The sequence below is a fragment of the Diuraphis noxia genome, unplaced genomic scaffold, assembly GCF_037042655.1.
Source record: "Diuraphis noxia isolate RWA-SAM2 unplaced genomic scaffold, SU_Dnox_SAM2 contig0001, whole genome shotgun sequence".
In the NCBI taxonomy this organism is placed as follows: Eukaryota; Metazoa; Arthropoda; class Insecta; order Hemiptera; family Aphididae; genus Diuraphis; species Diuraphis noxia.
This window is the reverse complement of record NW_028301711.1, coordinates 28,271,507-28,284,469: the sequence shown is the minus strand read 5'-3', so window position 1 is coordinate 28,284,469 and position 12,963 is coordinate 28,271,507. Positions and strand designations below refer to the sequence as shown.

Below are 12,963 nucleotides of genomic sequence, written 5' to 3'. Positions count from 1 at the left end.
TGCTCTTCACTGGTGACACTAAGCATGTGGATTAAGGTACTGTTTATTCGTTCCAATTGGCCGCTGGCATGTAGAGAATCTAGCTAATTTGTCTTAAATCCATTGTTGCAAAATTTGTAGTTAATCCGTTATTTGGTTTATAGTAATTTACGGTCGATAAATCTAACCGGTTCCTTCTAATCAACAAGTCGACAGGTATTGCTTTCTCAGGTACAATACAAATTGTATTTGTAATATTAATTGTAATCTATTATGATGGCTGACGTCATTTTCCCAAGGACCGTTATAACAGAAACGTTATATCACATTTAACGAATAATGCCTTCACATTCGGTTCCATTTTGACTCCACTTTCTACAGCAGCACTTGAACTGATCAGGGATACCATCATACCGAGCACCCTGTATCAATCATTCTTTAACATTTGTTGTCATTAATATACACCGACTTAACAAATGTATTATGAGGTAGTACTTCCCTTTGCTTAAATACTAGATATCTTTATACTGACGCTGTCTCGAATTTGTTCGTGATCGTCCTAATGAAAATTGCTACATTTCTTTTGGTGCTTCAGTTTCATACAATCGTGAGTCATGTATCCAAGCCCGTTACAATTGTAACATTTGAACCCATTTGTACATAAATGATTTAAAGGTCACAACCACTTGTTCCTAGCACGCTTTGAGGTGCAGTATAATTTGCGGCACTGTCCGCCTTTAAAAAACACTTATCTTCTTTACTTCGTAAGGCTCATGCCATGGTCAATTTCCTTGCTGCTGGGAATTTCTAACTGCAAATCTTGCATTCCGGAAATCGGTCAGCCGTTGTCAGTCTTGTAAATCTGTTAGCAGTTTTATACAATGTTTGTGAATCCTACCTGGCGCATACCAAGCCAAATTCTAGAGTAAAGAGACTGCAATACATGGTCTCTTATTTCAGTAAAAGGTGGTGATCAATCCTTGTATAACTTCACCTTGTCGTGATAGAACTCAAAAATTGATTCACCCTGGTTTTCGACGCGGCCTTCATTAGGTCTCAACTGTTGGAAACTGACATTTGACGTACAAATATTTTTAAAAACTTTTGGAAAAAATCAAGTCAATTGAAGAACGCCTCTGATCCAAGATAGTGTGACACCGGGCATATTCTCTCTTATGAACTGAAAACGAAAATTCCATGGCCAATGATTCAGATTAGCGAGACATTCGAAAGTATCTTAGTCATTTCAATAACGTTTCAGTGCCACGCAAACTTTTATATGGATTTGTTCAAATCTGGCATTATCTTTAAGTTGATAATTAGTTGGGTGCTATTGGTGTCGGTGAAGAGCAAATGATTAACTACATGTAGCAGCTGTTGTAACTGAGCATAAAGCAGATGAACTGAGCTCGGCTGACATTAGACAATCCCAAGTCAATTTTGTGGCTCTTGACTTCTTATAAATAAAAATCAGGAAATTGAACATATTTTGTATTTTAAAAATTATTATATAAATGTTGATTGTTAATGCATAAAATTACATAATTGTATTATTAAATCGTTTTGGATAGTTTGAATTTATGATTGAATATTTTATTAGAGTAATATTATGGTTAAATATATTATATATTTATTATTATTATTATTCTATTGAAATTTAAAAAAAAAACTTTAGGAATAATTTCAGAGTTTTAATATGATAGACATTTTTAAAGAAAATAATCTATATCCACACAACTTTTAAAGCATTGTTTCATGTAAAACCGCGGTTATGAGCTCATGACGATAAAAACAACGCATGTAACATTGTAAAACTTATATAAAATCGAAGTCATTTGATATCGATTAATGTTACAAATTCTAAAAAAATATATTTAATTTCGAGAGAAAATATTGTTATGATTTTATGAATAATAAAATTTAAAAAAATATATTTTAAAACCTACTATACACAGTCCTATTATTTCGTTCATAACCTGAAATTTATTGATCAATCTTTGTGGTACGATTTAAATGAAATTGAAATTTCATTAACTTAATTAATTAAAACGGTACCTAAATGATAGTAATTATTAATTAATGTTAAGAATGTGAATGACATTTTAAATTAAATTATGTGTAGGTAGTTTTTTTCATAATGGATGAATAAATATAAATGGAAATATTTAAAAATTGGTAAATATCAAACTTGATTTAATATGTTGTCTAGAATCTAATTACATTTTAAATGAACAAAGTATTTTTATAAATTCCATTAAGAGGACGTGATACCCGCATGTGTTATCTCCGTCTTACAAGTGCGTAACATGACAAATTTTATGCTCAGCAGATAGATAAAGGTCCTGCAAACCCAGCTAACATTATTGGCGTAGTGATCGACCAGAAAAATGACCTTAACCTTTTAGGAACTGAACATGGCATACTAAAAGGTTGGTATGGTTCTGGAAATATACAACCAGCCACATCAAATTTCATTCACGTCAATCAAGTGAATAAGACAAAGAAATTGTCTCCTCTTTAACTGAGGTCAAGGTTTTTTTTAGGTGTTATTGTAAAGGCAAATTTCAAACTAAAAAGGTACTTGTTTTAAAGGTAATTGAAAATGTAATTCTCGTTATCATAACTCACAAGCTTGTCTAAATAAATAATAATTTGTATATATGTAATTTGATAATAATATATTATAATATATAAAAATAAAAAGTTTAGTTTTTCTATATGGACATCCAAAAGACGGAACAAGTTCCGTTAATGATGATTTAGGTATCCATTCTATATATATCCATATTAAAAAAAAAATATTATCCATATTGTGTAATTACCTACGTGAAGTGGAGAAACCGCGGTTCCATTTCGCGAAACGTACAATAACGAGATATGGATGCGACAGCGACATATATAATGTTCCGCATTTACTCTTCTCTATGTAATCACATCTTCTTGTCTAAACAAATTTCATTCAACATGATTAAATTATATTTTATTACTAATTAAATTCCAACTGAAAATGTTCAACAGTTTCGTATAAACACATACCCGTACCTATATTAGTAAGAATTAATGAATCGTACAATTTAATGCAATTTAACAGTCGGTAGAAAGATATTATGCAGTAGCTAGACTTTTGAGAAATAAAATTAGCTCAAGTTGATTTGGTAATAAAATAACTTTTTTAGGTAGGTATACATAAATCGATATGAATTATTTTAACAAAAAATCATATTTTGATTCTTATTTAGAGTGGAGTATGCATTTGAAAATAACAATACATTTGAAATTGAAACATCTATATAATATTGTTTATTGTTATGTATGGTATTGAGTACAAAGCACATATTTTAAAGATTTTATAACCAACATCTAAAAGTAAAATAAAACTTGAAAACTAAAATCATTGATTAATTTATATTGTACAGTGAGTATTCATCAAATATGAAGTGTTGGAAACTATATGAATTAAAACATCATATAATATATTATACTACAGGGTGTAACTGCACTATTTAACAAATGTAACTACTTTTTTTTTATTAAATTTTTTTAAGTTTTTTTTTATATATAATCAATATAGTACTATATTGTTGACTCTATTACTATACGTATAATATAAACTTTATTACTTTTTGTACAGAAAATAAAAAAATATTTTACTTGATTTGAATTTTTTTTTAAATTCAAAAAAGACAATTCATAAGCATATTGAAAAAAATGATTTAACGTTTACAGTATTTAATTTGAGTAATCCGTTAGCGCGTCTTATTTACGTTTAAATATTCATTTAATTTACTGCTACTGAAAAATGTATCATACCCAATAATAAAAACTAGAAGTCAAAATTACATTAAATCTCAATTTACGGTCTCCATAACGGTCATAATCGATAATATTTAATAAGTAATAACCTCGGATCTAACATCAAGTTGGTGCAAGTAAACGTTTTCACATTTTTCGGGGGTTCAGCTTCAGACTTCACATCATAAGTAAAACAAGATCCTAATCAGCTGATCGAATTTTGCACATAACGCATGTTCGTTACCTATTCTTTTTTCAATGTTGAAAAAATCTAACTCAATCATGTTTATACATTAATATTTAACGGTGTTAATGTTGTATGATATACAATTTGCCTGAACTTGAAGAGAATGTTTTTCAAAAATATCTCATGAAAATTATAAATAATACCAACTACCTAAATGATAAAGTGTTATGATAAAATAAAATTAGTTAATTATTAAACCAAGAGTGGTAACCAACATTGTATACTAATGTCAAAAAAAAAATGAGCTTCAAAACGTGAGTACCTACCTATTGCTGAATTAATTATTCATTTATTAATAATATTAAATAATCTAATATATTATACATATTATTAATAATAATTAAATTTTATTTGAATGTCATAGGTAGTTTCATAAAATATGGTCCAATTAGTTGATTATTAAAATACTGTATTGGAGGCTATTGATTTTGTCCATTCCAGTAATGATAGTTATGTTTCATCAGTGAATTTATATTATTTTTATAACTATTTTGTACTTGCGAATTGGATTATAAGAAAATAATAGTAAAATACCTTGTTAACTGTAAGTTTACCTTATCTAACTTGGAACCTAGTACTTTATACATTTTAATACCATTTCAGAACTTTGATCGTAGTAAAAGACTAAGAATACAGAATATGATTGATAACTAATTGATACAATTTTTATTGAGTTGTTGTGTTCCAATTATCACGTCATGATGAAGTTATGTAAATTAAATATGTAAACATTTATGTTTCACGATTAATTATTTTAGTATTTACTATTTTTAGTGCAAATGAATTGATATTACACTTAGTACAAATAATACCAACATCAACATTCTAAAATGAAAGTTAATGAATTTAAATACTATTAATTTACTTTTAATATTTAATAATAATAGGTTTTAATTATTTTTCAGATTATCAATTTTAATATTTGAAATAACTATGAATGTATCGATACAATTATTCAAATTCAAAAATCAATACTTATTTCGTCATTATTAATGTATGTAATGAACATTTTGTAAAATCAACTAAAGTTAAATTATGTTTATCATTAATTTTTTAATAATTATATTATGTTAATGTAGTGTTGTAGTGGTTAAGTAAGTCTAATCTAAATAGTTTAAGGGATGAATGTTGGTACTAAACTTAATTTACAAAAAATTAATATTTATAAATTGAGCAATAATTACTGGCGCAAAAAGAATTTAAAAAATCAAATAGGGGGGGGGGCTGGGGTAACATACGTATTTTTAAAATATTTGAATCATTTTTAATTAACTATTATAATAGCCAGTTGAAATATTTGGTTTAAGCTCACTCTGTTTATAGTTTATATATAAAAACAAAATACATATAAACAAAATAGGTAATACAAAATTTAACATATTTACAAAATCTGAAATATTAATATATATTTAATCAATTTGATGGCTTAGATAACAACTTCGTCAAAAACGTGAAGAGAGAGGCCTACCAGTGTGGGAACAGTTCGACTTGGGTGAGAGAAGTTTTTAGTAAGTTAATACATGTCGGGATTCAATAGAACTCAATACCTGCCCAGTGTCTATTTAATCATCGTGGAAGGAGGAGGGTTATCTGAGATAAATGCACTGGTTATGTTATTGATACTTATAATATACCATTAAAGTAGTAACAAGTGGATTTGGGAGGTTGATTGATATTTTGTTGCTGAATTTTGTATATTAGTTTTTAGCTGTAATATAACTGTGGTATATCTATCTCTCGAAGGTACACAAAATAATCGATGAACAATAAATTAATACTATTTTGAATAAGTTTATTAAACATAAAACAAACACACAAAAATACGGGTCTCTAAGAATCGCTTATAAACATATGCCGTCTCTCACTCGAAACCCGCACTGTCCCTCTACTGTGGTGCTTACGTCCTTAAATATTATTTTGCAAAGTGCTGCCTCAGCTCATTTGCTTCGTTGGCCTAATTTTTACGCAATTTAAGCATTTAGCCAAAAGAAGTAATATTTGTCTATTATTATTAATTGGCACATGCCAAACACAACATAGGTAACTATTATTAATTATTTTTATATTTTTATATAACATCATCTTAAGTATTAATGCTATTTTTGATTTATTAATTTTCCAAGAATAATCACCCATCGTTAATTACAGTTAGACAAAAAATATTTTAATAAAAAAATATGTTTATTTCAAGTTTCAATACATTTTTTTTTATAAACTGGAAAGATCTTGATAAATTCTTCGTTATTTTCTGACTATATTCGTCGTTTTGTCGATCTAGAATTTAAACAAAATTGTATGCGCAGAATATAAACTCTAACTCACAAAGAATGTCGTGACCTGTGTGGTCTTATGGCAGAGTTTTCAATTTCGACCTTTCAATTGGCTCACAGTGCGTGTTCGTATTGTACACACTATTATAAGTACATTGTGTGTGTGTTTGTTTTTTGTGTGAAAATTAAGAATATATTTTCTCCAAATGGACTATATATATTTAAAAAAAAATAAACTTTATTTTTTTCTACTGCTGCATGGAAGTATATTGAATTAAATTGTTTATATTTGTGATGGTCGCTAATATTTGTTGCCATTTGATTCAATATTATTTCTGGCGTATAGTTTATCGTGTACCACTGATCGGCAAATAAAATAAAATGTATTTATTTGTTAATGTACCAAACATTATAATCGATAGAAATGAATAACAATCAATCAATATAACTAATGATGGATAATCGATAAATATTATTTCAACTTAATTATTACAACTAAACGTACAGAAATATTGTCATTTAAAACCTAAATAGTATTGCAAAAACATTATATTTCTTACTATTTATATTTTATTAACTTTTTTTATTGTTATTAGTTAATTTTCTTATGAAAAACGTGTGGTGTCCAAACTCATAATCATATATATTCCCTATGTTAGAGAATGTTTTATATCATACGAGCGCACACAATATTTAATAAATATATAGTCTGTTCAAAATGAGATGATGACTCGGCGGCCAAGTTGTGCGCATGGGCGTGGCTTTTGTTCAGTGGTAGCGCTTGACGCGCCGCCGCGGATGGGAGCTCTAATTAGTCTAGTATCGACTTCCGATGTGTGTAAATAATTTAAAATGCATGACGCACATACGCACATCCACACATCGCGCTAACACATCCCCACTGTTGCTTCGGTCACGTGATCGATGCTTTTGGGCGGAATATGACCGGCGGCGATCAAAACTGGTCGCCGCCGAGTCATCATCTGGTTTTGAACAGACTATAGCTGATCCTACCCACTGTTGTACATGACAAAGTAAATACCCGTTGATTTACTATTCCTTTTTCCTTAAACTCAGTTTAATTTACGAGTAAATTACACATTTATTTTATTTAAAATATTTTTACTAGAGATGTAAGTTTGATAAATATCTACCTCATACATTTACAGAAAAAATATTGCTTTTCTAGCGAAAAAATGATGGAATCATTGATATAAAATATAAAATATCCATTGATTCAAAACGCTGTCAACTATTAATAGTATATTAGAATAATATTTAAGGGACAAAACCTAATCTTATGATGAAGTCTAAAATAATTTAGAAGAGTTAATCACACCAATGTGAATTGTGGACCTGCAGAGTTTTATTTTTGAGAAGAGTTTTCTTATTTTCAAAAGAGTTACTGGACGTTTCGGGAAGTGTATACTTGCACACGTGTAGGTACAGTTAATATTTCGTTTTTTCAATTATATTAATTTATACGCATTTATCGTAATTAATGAGACCATATGGACAAACTAAAGTTGGGTCCCAAATTTCAAAAACAGCACGAGTTGGGTCCCGGTAACTTTATGGAGTACATAAGTTGGGTCCCGGTATATTTTTTGAGGCACATGAGTTGGGTCTTGGTATATTTTATGCAAAGGTGGGCAAGCTAATGAAAATAATTAACTAAAATAAATTAAAATTAAAGTTAAGATATAAAATAAAATTAACAAGATACACGAGATATCACTAGCGTCGAGCAGGTTACAAAATTCAAAATTGTACAATTTTTAAATACTAGCACAATATCAAACACAGCATTACGTACAAGTTACAATGCGACAAGCTGTCAAGCCGATAAAGGTCGGTAACGAATGAAATGTAGGTAAACATATTTTGCAGTATAATAATATATAACATTAATAATTTAATATAAGGTATATAATGAAGTATTGCACGTCGGCACCATATTGATAATCAATTGAATTTGTTGAAGACGATTTAAATATTGATATCGAGATTCTTATCAGCGAAGTCCAAGCAAGGTCTTTACTTTGGGACAAAAGTTTAAATAACTATTCTGATAGGTATTTAAAAAGAGCTGCTTGGAAATAAATTTTCATTTTGTTATACCCAGATTACGAAAAAGTATAATACAAATAATATAATAATGTATGATATAAAATGATATATTTTAAAATATAATTAATGTATTTATGTAGCTAAGTAATAGGTAGGTACCTAAGTAGGTACATATTATAATAATGACGAAAATATTAAATAGTATAATTACATTAATAATAATTATTTTATATAACTTGTAACCTACATAATATTATTATTATATATTATAATAATGATAAAATAATTAATAAAACTGTTTTAGTTTGTATTTTAATTAAATAATATATTGTTTATTTATCATTTTGCCATGCCACAGCTCCTACAGTATAGAAGTAATCGGCAAAAGTATTTCTTATATCATTTGCCATTCTTCCTCCACGATTGATGTTATTAGTTGTGACTATAGAGGTCCATCAAATCCTTCAATGGTTAACGTGTCTTGTAATTTGTACCCATTTTTTTCTCGAACGTAATTATGTAATACACAACAAGATTTGTTATGTCTACAGCTAAATCCGTAGTGACATTCAATGGCCTATGAAAAATTCTCCATTTATTTGACAGAATCCCGAATGCACATTCAACATACCTCCGTGCACGTGATAAACGGTAGTTGAATATTCTTTTTTTTGTGATAAGTTTCGTCCTCCATAGGGCCGTAGTACATTTGTAGATAAACTGAAGGCTTCATCACCCACAAACAAATATGGAACATTTGCATCTGTGTTAGGCAATACCGAAGGTTCAGGAATATTTAATGAATTATTAGCCAATAGAGTCCAAAGTGTGGAATTTTTAAAAATGGTAGAGTCGGATCCTTTCCAAAGGATCCAATATCGACATATATAAATTTATAATCTGAGTCTACTACTGCTAATAATACGATAGAAAAAAATTTTTTATAGGTAATTATAATGTTGACTACCCGTTTCAGTTGGTTTAATAATACGTATATGTTTTCCGTCTACCGCTCCAATGCAGTGAGGAAAATTTGTTTGTTTCTCAAAACCAGTTGAAATATCTTTCCAGTATTGTTCAGTAAAAGTGGGCATATAAACTCCAACAAGTTCATTCCATATAACTGAACAAACTTCTCGAACTATCATAGCTATTGATGAGACTCCTAGTTTGTACGAATAGTTCAAAATAAAGTTATACTCGTACTATGAAAGTATAACTTGAGACATCAATATAATTTTCATTAAAAAAACAAATTTTCACTTATAGTATTTATTTATTATTTATTTATCTTTTAATTTTAACAAGAAGTCATCCTGTTATAACACGAAAATATAAAACTTATGATTTTGTCACAAGTTGTGCCACTGCCCTAAGTAAGACTATTTTACATAAATTATATAATATGTATATACATGTAGGGTGGACTTGGTCTTTTATAATACATAGCTAAATTATTAACATAGACGATGGTCCTGAGAATATTAACCTACTATAAAACCATGCTTGAAATATAGGTAGTGTTTTAGTTTACAGTGTTATGTTAGGACCATTGTTTGTCTTTTGCTCGTTGAACGTCTGAATATACGTATCGGGTGGATCACAATATATGGTACCTCTGAAAGACCGATTTCATTTATCCGATTAATCTTTAATTCTGACCGTCGAGAGTCAACCTTCTACATGTTTGTCGATTTCCAATCAGCCAAGTTTTTCCATGTGTAATAGATGGCTTGAATTCTGTATTTTATGATATTCTCGGCCACAACATGCTCACTGATCAAGTCGTTGTTGGCGTGCCTACTGCCTTGATAATAATTATGAATGTAAGTATAAGTAAGCAACCGCTTCGCTTAAAAGTTCGGATTCGTCTACAGGCGCTGATGGTGACGTGTTTTATGCCGGTGGATGTTTTCTGAGCAGGCAACCCTAACTTACATGATCTTAGGGATGCGTGCAGATCTGAACTTCGGGGTGGTGAGACTTTAATATGATTCGATGAGTGTTTCCCAGTAAGATAACCATCATTTATAGAGCCTCTGTGTGCACTCAATCAAGACGCTAACCATTCGTGGGTGGCGTCTAGGGTTGCCAGACGTCCCGTATAATACGGGAATGTCCCTTTTTTAAGTGTCCCGTTGTCCAGGCCATTCTTGTCGGGACACTGAAATGTCCCGTTTTGTAAAAATTTACCCACAATATAAATTATATTATTTTTCTGTATTGAGATAATAAAATAAACATACTGTATCATTTGTTTTCATTTTTAAATTTTTATTTTCATGCGTAATAATTTCAGTTGATCGTATTACAATTATTACTTATTATTCGATATCACCGCTTGTCAGCCGTACTACCGATACCGGTTTAGTTTCTATTCATAGATTGTTATAATTTTACATGTTTACCAGTTTATAAATATAGATTAGTCGAAAAGTTATTATTGCTATCTAGTCTATCATAATATTTTTAGTCTATAAAGTATAGAGCACGGTAATATACATTAGGTCTATACACTTTAATAGTTTTTAAACATAATATCAGCTTGTTAAAATATTTTAGAAATTTTAAACTACGATAAATGATTGTGTTGTATTGTTGTTTTGACTTTTGAATCAAATATAAACAATTTATTTAAATAAGTTTGTAACGTGTTGTTCGTTGATAGTTAATTTTTAAATTTTAAAATGCCTAAAAGAAAGTGTACATTTAATGAAAAATTACAAAATAAGTACACTTTCTTAAAAAAATTTCTAAAACCAGGACAAAAATACAAAATTGAATGTACTGTGTGTGGAGCAGCATTCAGCATTGAACATGGTGGTAAATCGGATATTACACAACATTTAAAATCCGAACGTCATGATATAGCTGCTAGAGCGTCTAAATCTCAAAAAGTGTCAACATTTTTTCTCCAAAAACACAATTTGCAGATAAAGAACAACAATTAGCTGCAGATGAAGGCATTTTTGCTTATCATACTTGTTAACACAATCAAAGTCTTAATTCTATGGATTGTACTTCTTAGTTAGTTCGTAAATTATATGAGAAAAAATTCACTTGTAGTAGGACTAAAACAAAATGTATCATCACTAATGTATTTTTACCTTATGCTATTAATAATTTGAAAAAAGATTTATTCAAGTGCAATTTTGTATCAATTATGATTGATGCATCTAACCATAATTCTCAAAACATAATACCTATTCTTGTTCGCTATTTTCTACCTGACGAAGGAGTTAAAAATAATATTTTGGAATTCAATGAGCTTCCGGGAGAAACTGCATCAGTACTAACACAATATATATCATCAGTACTCCACGAATGGGGAATCGAAAGTAAAGTTATTGCTTTTTCTGCTGATAATACTAATTGTAACTTTGGTGGTGCGCTTGAAATGGCAAAAATAATATATTTTACAAACTTAAAGAAATGTTTAATAAAGATTTAATCGGAATTGGCTATGCTGCACACATACTGAACAATGCAGTACAAACAGCCGCAGACCAGTGTTGAGACCAGATAAGTAAAAATTATCTAGATATAGATAAAAGATTATTGCTCTAATATTATCTAGATTAAGATAAGATAGCATGTATTTAAATTATCTCAGATAAGATAAAATACAAACAAAATTCATCTAGATAAAAAAAAAGATGAACATTTAAATGTTTAAAATAGTTTAATTTAACCAACAATTAAATTTATATTTTATCGTGGAAAATTAATATATCTACTAATAATTGAAATCTTAAGATTAAGAATACAGATTTTTTAAACATAACATAAATAATGACCATCAATATTCCACAATTTTCTTTATATATGTTTACCCATTGGCCATTTGTCATTCTTACTTACATAATTTCAAAGATTAATATAAGTATAGTTTGTGTTTTAAAATGAATTAAAAGTTGAACAATGAGACTTATTAAATTAAGTACTCTATCTTATAGTACCATAAAAATTAATCAATTTTGAAGTTTAAATTGTTAATAAATAACTACTTCCATAAACCATTTTTAAAACATTTATATTGTATTTAATGGCAATACAAAATAAAATGTATGCATAAGAAACATTTTAAATTTTAAGCATTATAATTCAAAACATAATTTTTCCAAACAAAAATCTCTTTTTATTAATAACATAAAAATTCCAAATTAAAATTTTACATAATGCATAATAATAATGAATATTTTTAAATAATTAATAAGTGTAATATTATATTTTATACATAATCAGTTATTACTTTTCAACTTTAAAATAAAAAAAATAATAATAATAATAATATATATATGTACATATACAAATGTTGGGAAAGTTTTATTTGTTTAGTTGAAGACACCTACAACAAAGCAGCATTTCAAAAGTCTTATCGTTTAAACCATTTCTTCTGGGTGTCATTATTTGAGAGCCACTACTGAATAAGCGTTCAACAGGTGCAGATGATGGAGTTGTGTTATATTTGAAAAAAATTTGTTTTATTATTGAATATGAATCAAGAACAGTTAAATCTTTATTGTTAGTATTTAAATACGATGAAATTTGATTATTTACAAAATTTTGATTTGTTTGGTTGTTTACATCCAAGTCTAAATTGGA

At 28.5% G+C, this 12,963-nt stretch overlaps 1 long non-coding RNA gene across 1 annotated transcript; it reads left to right on the top strand.

Moving 5' to 3' along the window:
* The first annotated feature begins 4,961 nt into the window (after positions 1-4,961).
* Positions 4,962-7,500, top strand: LOC149060517 (uncharacterized). The gene is made up of 4 exons (XR_016189898.1): positions 4,962-5,012; positions 5,098-5,112; positions 5,449-5,510; positions 7,478-7,500. It is a non-coding gene; the product is annotated as an uncharacterized LOC149060517 (long non-coding RNA).
* Positions 7,501-12,963: the final 5,463 nt, after the last annotated feature.